Raw genomic sequence first — 9,318 nt, 5'->3', positions numbered from 1 at the left:
GCCTACCTGTTCTCTCCCTAGCATTCTTATTTTCTCTATAGTCCTGTAAAGCAGGGTGCTACTTCCTCATCACATAACAAAAACACTATACTGGTATACTGGATCACAAAATGAGATGTGGTTCATGCTAATTCACTATCAACATAAAATATACCGTAGATTATTTTCTGATAATTGCATATGGTTGTTTTTTGGAAGAAAACTGAACATTGTTTGAAATTTTTCTAGAAGAGGAAACAAACATTTCTAATGCTGTGTCATATTTATCTAAACTACTATGGAAATCAACACATAATGGATACATTGCTTTATATGAGTAATAGGATTAGTGATATTTGTCTTTTGAAAGAACAAAAATGTTCTTAAAGTACTTAAAAAATTAAAATATATGATCCTTTTATAAGGTCATTGCTTTAAAAGACATGTGAACTTAAATACAAAGAATTTGTTGGTAGTAAAATGATAGAAATATAATAAACTAATAATCTATGTTGTTTGTAGTATCTTTGTATTAGATCTCACTGAAATATATTTATATGTCTTTCAAAATGTAAGTGATACAAGGAAATTTATGGGTTTTTTTCTGTGCTATTAATAAGACCAATTATAAGGCCATGGCAATGGCCATGTATTTTGTATAATAACATTGCCTGTAAGATATATTCTTTGTTAATTGAGAAAGAAAGCCACATATTTTGCTAAAATTCCGAATATCCTCTTTAACATTTTTCCCCACACATGTAACCTTTGCTTTCCAGAACACTACCTAAGGGATCCCATAGTGTTTTAGACATCAATGACCCATTTCTTTTATGAGAGGCTGTTATGTACATACTATACTAGACACCAGAAATGTAGAAATAGGGCAAATATAGCCTTCAATGGATTCACAGTCAGGGTAGGTAGGGATTGATTTATTTGTGTGGGAAAAAGTGGATTGTGGAAGGCTGTGACAGAGGTAATCCAAAGATTGTGGCAATCTGCGAAAGGCATTTGACCAAGTCTTAGAGGTAGATAGGTGCCCCAGTGTCTTCCAGAATGACAAAAGCATATCACAAGGCTGGTCCCTGTCTTAGAGGGGCCTGATGTTGCATTATTTGGAAGGTGTATATCATTAACACAAAAGGAATTGGAAGCCAGGCATGCTGACACCTATCACTCAGGAGATTCAGGACAAAGACCAGCTCAGTATTATCCTTGACAGAGTAAGGTTGCTTCAAGCAGAAATAAAGCACAAAATAGAAATCAAAGAAAGACATAAGGAAAAAGCTTCAATTAACATCTAACAAGCAGGGTAATTTGTAAGTAACAATAATAATAAACATACCTCCTAGGAGTAACAAACAGAGAAGTTTCATTTATACTGACCTTCCTCAAGGATCAGAGAGACTATGGACAATCATTACAGCATCTGGAAGACCCACAGATCACTTCCATGAAGGAGAATCTGTTTGACTTTAGGACTTTCTCCCCCTAGCACCCCAGAGTTTTTCATCTTTCCCTATTATAATATTCACCTTCAGCAACAACCAAGCCCAAGCAAGTAATTTCTGCACAATGATAAGGATGTTCTCTGTCTGTCTCAGGCCAGCCCCACTGTAATCAGGAGGAGGTTGCAGTCTGTAGAGGCTCACTGGGTTTCCTCATATCCATTGCATACAGGATCCTACTGTTGCAGCTTCACGGAATCATGACAGCAGCCTGTTGCTCAGATGGATGAATGCAGGCTGTCTTGGGGTTTCTTTGATGTGCTATGGAGACTTTAAGAAGACAGCTGTGAGTTTTTTCACTTGGGGAAACTAACAATTATATATGGTAAGAGCTTAATTTCCATGGATCCTTTCTGTCTTTGAGCATTCAGTGGGAAGTTGCCGAATAAGTGAAAATGTGTCTAGACACAGATGTTTCTATATTCAATAAAGAGTTTGATTTTGTGGGCTGCAAAGTCAAGTGCACATAATCTCTGTGACAGCATGCACAGACTAGTGGAAGGCAAAATGTGGTGATCTCAGGAAGAGTCATGGAAAGTCACTGGCTGTAGGAACTTGGTGCACCAAAGTAGCACCATACTGAGAATGAACATCCAATTGTTAAGAACACTGTGAAGGAAATGACTAGTGGCAGGTTTTCTATTTTTTACCTTGGGATGCCTAAAAGACTCACTCTAGTTAAATTCCCTTGCATTCATGCTAAGAGGCAAACTATACTATTTATATGGAAAATGATAACAGACTCAGGAAAGTGGTACGGGCCTATCATTTGAGCTACTTGGTAACTGAGGCAAGAGAACCATAAGATAAAGACTCACCTAGACTACACAGTGATTTGAAGTTCAGACTGTGAAACTCAGTGAGATGCTGTCTCAAAATTCTGTTGAAAAATAATGTCTGGAGATATAAACAACAAGACAACAGAGAAGCCTTTCTTGGGAAATGCTTTTAGCAGTTGTTCCAGTCATCCACCCCAAACTTCATACCTTAAACTCTCTGTCATTATTTGGCAGGATGCTGTAGCATCTGGGTAGGTCTTGGGGGACCACTTCAGTGGTCATTTGGATAATGCACAGCTATACACAGCAGGGATTATGTGGGGCTTTCCAAGGCCCTGCACATGCTGCCTGCAGATGAGGCTGGAGCCCTATAGAGGTGGGAGCCTCAGAGCCCTATCCTGTTCATTTTTCACAGCTTGGCTTTTGGATTCTAACAGAGCAGGTGAGAGAAAAGTTTCTCACAGACCCAGGTAATGTTAGCCTCTGAGACTTTCACTCTGTAGCATTTTACTCACTCCCCAAAAAGGAATATTTCACATTTTAACATGCCATGTTTAAACGGTTATCTTGCAAGTAAGTGGCTTGTCATTGCCAGGGCAGGCATCAGTGAGGACATTTATAAATAGTGTAAGATGCCACTGCAGAATGTCTGTGGTCTATTTAGGTTGTCTATCATAAGTAAACCTGGTACTTATGGATTGATAGGTCAAGACTTAAGACTTTTAGTAAACAAGGTAATCAATAGCACTTATTACCTCTTCTTCCACTGATAAATCCTGAATATTTAATACAAACAAGCACATATTGTAACACAGCCCAGATATGTATTTTTAAAAAAGTACAATGGTACCCAGAGGAGGAACCAGCAAACATTTAAAAAAAAATGACTTATTGCACTTACTTATGTTATCTCTGTATGTGTGCTTGAACACACCCTTGTGAGTACATATAAATGTGTGCATACATGTCCAAGCCCATGATTACACAGAACCTGGAAGTGGGTACCAGATTCCCCAGATCTAAATTTGTATGCATTTGTAGGACACCCATCTTGTTACCTGAGTATTGATTGACTTTAAGCCAACCTGTGCAGGGACCTGAAAGAGTAGGGCAGACTACAGTTGGATGCTATACCCAACTTTACTTCAGTATCAGTGTTCTTTCATACACAAATGTAACAAAAATAAAGCAACGATCCAAGGAAGGTTGTTCCAGTTCAGGAAAACATGATCAGACAAAGATAAATAAATGCCAGTAAGACATAATAAATATTAGCAGGTAGCCATTTCCCAGGACATTCTCAGGACAGACCAATTTTAACACAACTGCCTGGCAAATATTACAGATCATATCTGGGAAAGCATGAAAGCAAGTCAGAAGACCAAATGCAGATTCAGGGTGCACTGGCTAGATTGGGTTTTACAGCTATATGACATCTGACAAGAACAAACTTATCTTATAAATTGAATGTAAATGTTTGTCACAGGAGCCACAAAATCACTTCCAAGAACAATCCAGGGAACAAAATGTATCTGAGATAAAAAGCCCTCTGTCTTTTCTCTTTAGGTTCTACCTCGAGCCTCTCTCACTGTTCTCCAAGGCATTGTTCACCATGGATCAATCTTTTGACCATGTTCTGACATCTGAGTGCTAGAATGCCACCTCTGATTCTTCAGAATTATGTACCAAGTATCTTACCCACTGGGGCATCTGTCTAGTCCATAGATAACTTTAAATATAAAGTACTAGGTGTATTCACCTTAGGTTTTATGGGCCATGTGGTCTTCGTTATAATTCTGCTGTTGCAGTGTGGAAAGACCCATGGACAACACAGTAAATGAACCTGAGATCACAGAACAGATAGGTAAAAAGACAGATGTGACTCAAGGACTATCATTTGCTTACCTGCTTTCTAATCTCTTTTCCAAGGAAGAACATGTGATGTCTTGCTGCTGAACCGTTAATAAACTTGGTTATGAGGTAAGATCTACCAATTGTATCAGGTTTGATTTGACCTTGTGACACACATGGTCATTTAGAGTCTCATTATTTAACATGAAAAATGGACATCTAAGTTAAGTAAGTCAGCTGGCCCACAATTACTGAGTTCTACTTGTTATCAAAGTAGTTTGAGCTGATTTGGGGGGTTTTCTAGTTCAAGTGCACCTGTATTGGCAGCATGACAGCAGAATCAAAAAGATATGGCTTCTTGGTAAACATCGATGAGAAAGAGTCCAAACTTATTATGGAGTATTTGAAGATTATAGGATTTAGTCTAGACTACCTTTAAGGTATCTTTAAGACAAAAGAAAAATACTTTTCCTAGATGTTGTGTCCAAAAGGAAAAAAAAATCCTCTTTTCTAAAGCAAGATGTCTCTAAAAGGAAGCCATTGACTACTATGGTATTAGGCAAAGCCAATGATAAAGAGCTGGGGCCACATAAAGCTCATGAACAGTCACATTTCATCACATAACGAACACACTTTAGAAAACTGCCAGAAAACATTTAAATGTAAGGTAAACATTTAGACTTTGATTCATTTCTTCCTTCCTTCCTTCCTTCCTTCCTTCCTTCCTTCCTTCCCTCCCTCCCTCCCTCCCCCCTCTCTCCCTCCCTCCTTCCCTCCTTTCCTTCCTTCCTTCCTTCCTTCTTTTTAAAAATCTGCAATAGAAATGATTTTCAAAAAGATATTAACAGAAGACAGTATTTTTGTGAGACTTAAGAATTGAGTAAAAGCAGCTGTGTAGAAACTGAGTGAGAAACTAAAAGTCACACAAGCACATACACACACACATACACACACACACATACACACACATACACACACACACAACAAACAAACAAACAAACAAAAAACAGACAAACCAGCTCATAAGAAATTTTCTTTTTGGTTGAAATTTTAGATTAGAAAATTATTTCTAAAAACTACTTGCAATTTTTGACATATAAATAAGCAATTCAAAAACTGTAAATATATTTTAGCACAGTTATAAATAAACTATTTCACAGAACAGTTGAATTTAGATATGAACGGAATGTTTTGTTGATCCTTAAAATGATGGAGTGATCAAATTTTAAAAGTATATTATAGGAACTATGAAAAACATTCCACTTTCAGAAAAGAAAATAATGCTTAGAAATTTTTGAGGGACAGCAGAAGTGACTGCAGAAAATACTTCGTCAGTATTTCTTCATTAACACTTATGTCATGGTGACATACTGATTCTAAAAGAGAAGGACACAGTTTTGTATAAATCAGCAGCTCCTTGCTAGTCATCTCTATTTTAATGAACAAAAATCTTAGCATCTATGTAAACTCTTGTGTGCCCCTCATCCCCTAACAGTGAGAGAAAATTCCAGGGCTATTGCAAATCCAGGGAAGGAGATAGGATGCAGGATGCAGGATGCAGGACAAAAGAAGACCTAAAAGGATACTCTTTAACTTCTTGGATTACACAGCCAAGCACACTTGTAGGGTTTTCTGCAAGAATTAGTATAACCACAAGCTTCTTAGGGGGAATTACATCTTGCAAATCCCTTGGTTCACTTTCTCATACAAGTCCAAGTTCCTCAGAGCAAACAGGCTACAGGGTAGACACCCCGTAGTTCACACAGCTAGGCTCTGCTAAACTTTGGGGACTCAGCTGAGACCTCACTTCTATCCTTATTATCAGATATGACACTGCACATTTTACTTGATATGAGCTTTACTACGGTGGCTAGAGACTTTTCAATGGAGTTTGTGGCTATCTTGTTGGGGAAATGGCTAGAAGTAAATATTACAAGGAAGATGAGTTGTTAGGAGAAGAATGTTCACAAAGCTGGGGGTGTCTTACTATTTTTGGAATTCTAAAAATTATGCACAAGACTGTGTGTTTACAGAACATCTGAGAATGACAATAAAAGTGTCTTTAAGTTGCCCCTGCCCGCAGGGTGGATGTCTGTGATGAGGAGAGACGCATGTATTACAGAGCATAGGCAGGCCACACTGCCTACTTACATTGTTGGTGTGCAGCTATGTGCACCCAACACCTGCTGTAAGGTCAGGGGCAGCTTCCAGCTTTGGGTTTCATGGTGCAATTTCCCAAAGAAGCAACATGCTAAAATGAATACTATCTCAATTTGTCTTCCCAACAAATCCAATACACAGATCTTTTGAAAAGACATTTCCTGTCATGCGCTGCTTGTCTCAACCTTTTTTGTGCTCAGTCTCCCCGCAGCAGGGGATCAATTATCCGTTCTGTTTACAGACTGCAATGTCTTCCTCTATTTTCAGCCTGTGTTTTCTTCATGCATCTTCCCCCAGCTAAACTCCTGCTAGGAAGGTTCTATTTATCTAGAACTACCTTTCTCTTTAATTGTTGGTTTGTTTTACGTCTATGGGTATTTTTTTCATGGAAATTAAAAAAAAAACCCAAACTTTAGCTTGTCTTTGTTCCTTTTTAAGTCGTCTCTGTCTTTAATGTTCCTGTCTTATGCTCACTGTACTGCCATTAACCCCAGATCTACAAGGATATCCCTGAGACACATATTGCCTTGATGTCACTCTGTTAGTATATGTCTGCCATTCATCGCCAGTCAAAGATTTGACAGTGACCCTGAAACCCACTTCTACATGTTTCACCCAAATATGTAGTGCTAAGTGCCCACACCTGAGCCGCTTTGTTCCCAGGAGGAACATCTATTGTTCTCAAAAGACTGCTGTGATTTTTTTTTCTGTCATCAAGATGCTGTGACATTTCCAAAACTGTTTCCCATGTTAGCCTCCAAAAAGGAGGCACACAATAAGCAGTAATTTTACTACCTCTAGTTGACTTCCTCAACTAAGATGATTAAGCAAAATTCTGGGTCTTCCTAATACTAATGTCAGTTTCTTCTGTCACTATTTTTTTCCTTTGCAGATGGGGACTAGCAGGTGCCTGTTGTCACTGGAGATCTTGAAAATGCTTGCACTACGGCAACAGTATCCCTATGTGTCTATGGAGAAGGAAGATGGGCAGGACCTATTATTTTGGAGTCTGGAAAGCACCATTTGTTTAACCCCAACGGTGCAAATATATTCAAGGTAAAATCCACTTGCCCATGACTTGCTCACTATGACATATTATGGAATCTCTTCCCTAAAATGGAGTTGAGAATGACTTTTTGTTATTTTGGTGGAGTATTTGCATCTTTTTTAATTCATGAAAACTTATGTTAAGGTATTTTAGAAACATCACAGGTAATAGGTATATAAGATTACTTTGTTTCTTCTCTATTTTTCATCTGTATAAATAAAGGTAAAAGCATATAAAAGTCTTAAAAACAGAGCATGGCAGTTTACTACTAATGTTCCTAAAGATATGAGTGTTTTTGTTTCTGAAGATCTCTTCAGCTCTTGCTGAAGCCCAGGCCTTCATAGGATCACCTTTCATAAGTTATGGACATGCTTTTCTGGAAAGGGACATATGGCAATGAGGTGATCTAAACAGGCAAATGATCAGAGTTTGAAGTCCACCGTTGACTACAAACATGGTTCTCTACATAACTTAGTTTCCTCCACAAACTCTCCTTTAATTTGACTCTACAAGGAGACAACAAAATGACATCTATTGTACTGCCTGGATTGCTCAAATATTTATGACTAAGATTATAGTTCACATGCAATTTTGTAGCAGCTTTTTGTAAAAATTTTACAACTCATGCAAGGAGCTACATGGTTTTCTTAATTGTATGTAGCTCATTGGTTACAAGGATTATGCCCCAGATATATGAAAGATTTTAGTATAATTGAACATTTAAATGGCTTCTAGGGTTTTACTATTCTATATGATGCTGCAATAAAAATATCTTTAACCTTATCTTTTCCCTTTCGTTAACCAAACTATTTTATTCTTTTAAAACAAACTTTGAGACGTAAGACATGGGTATTTTTAATCTTTTTTGTTTCTACAATTTCATTCTCATAACATGTTTTATAGAACATAGTTCCTGGTGGGACACAGTGAACAAATGATAAACTTCACTTGTTACCAGTCACTGCTTCACAGCACGCTGCACTCTGTTTTTGCTATATGTACTACTTAATACCTTCTAATTTCATTTTCTGCGTTCCTTTTAAAGTCACAGGCTGTGACACACAAAAAGAGAACTCTTTATCTTCTTGTTTAAAGAGCTTTATTAAAATGTAGTTTGTGCATTATAACATTTACACTCTACTTCATGGTGTTTAATATATTCATACAGTAATCAGTACACTATGTTAGACTGTTTTCTCATGGAAAAGAAATGATCAAAAGCAGTTTCTCTTCTAACCCCTTATCTCCCTCTTAAAAAGCCATTACCATTATTCTGCTTTATATATGTATAAAATTTACCTGCTCTGGGTAATTTATAAAAGTCAAGTGATGGAGTGATAACACAGAACTTTTGAGCCTTAGTCCTTTACTTTCCATAATGCTTTCAAGGTTGGTCTATGCTGGCACATTTATCAGCATTTCATTTGCTTATGGATAAATTCTACTTCCCTCTATGGATACACTGCACTTTATCTTTCTATTAATTGATAGACATTTGGGTTATGCTCACTCTCAATTATGTGGATTTACCTGTGTAAGTCATTGTTGTTGTGTTATCATTTCACTAGGAATATAGTTATTGATTCACATGGCAACAGCATACTTAACATTTTGAGAAACCATTGACTGTCCTAAGAACTGGCTGAATTATTTGTTACATTACTGCCAAGGGTTTGCAGGATTCATCTTTTCCTACATTCTCACCAAATTCTTATTGTCTTTCCTTTATTTAAAAACACATCCTATTGGGTATAAAGTCCTGTTTCAGTGTGTTTTTGATACATTTTCCTGATAACTAATGGTGCTGAGTATCTTTTCATGTGCTTGCCAATAATTTGCATATCCTTCTCTTCCTTTGTTCATTTTTAGCTGGATTTTTTTAAATTAACGAGTGATCATATAATCTGAATATGAATCGCTGATGTTATATTTTATTCACAAATAGTTGCCCATTTTTTCTTTGCACCACTTTGTCATACATTGTTGTTGG

The 9,318-nt window shown here is 37.2% G+C and overlaps 1 long non-coding RNA gene across 1 annotated transcript; it reads left to right on the top strand.

Moving 5' to 3' along the window:
• Window positions 1–1,777: 1,777 nt before the first annotated feature.
• Window positions 1,778–7,224, top strand: LOC114622765. Its single transcript, XR_003711669.1, has 3 exons — window positions 1,778–1,815; window positions 4,199–4,249; window positions 7,173–7,224. It is a non-coding gene; the product is annotated as an uncharacterized LOC114622765 (long non-coding RNA).
• The last annotated feature ends 2,094 nt before the right edge of the window (window positions 7,225–9,318 follow it).

This window comes from Grammomys surdaster, unplaced genomic scaffold, assembly GCF_004785775.1.
Source record: "Grammomys surdaster isolate TR1022 unplaced genomic scaffold, NIH_TR_1.0 64, whole genome shotgun sequence".
Taxonomy (NCBI): Eukaryota; Metazoa; Chordata; class Mammalia; order Rodentia; family Muridae; genus Grammomys; species Grammomys surdaster.
This window is presented reverse-complemented; position numbering and strand designations above follow the sequence as displayed.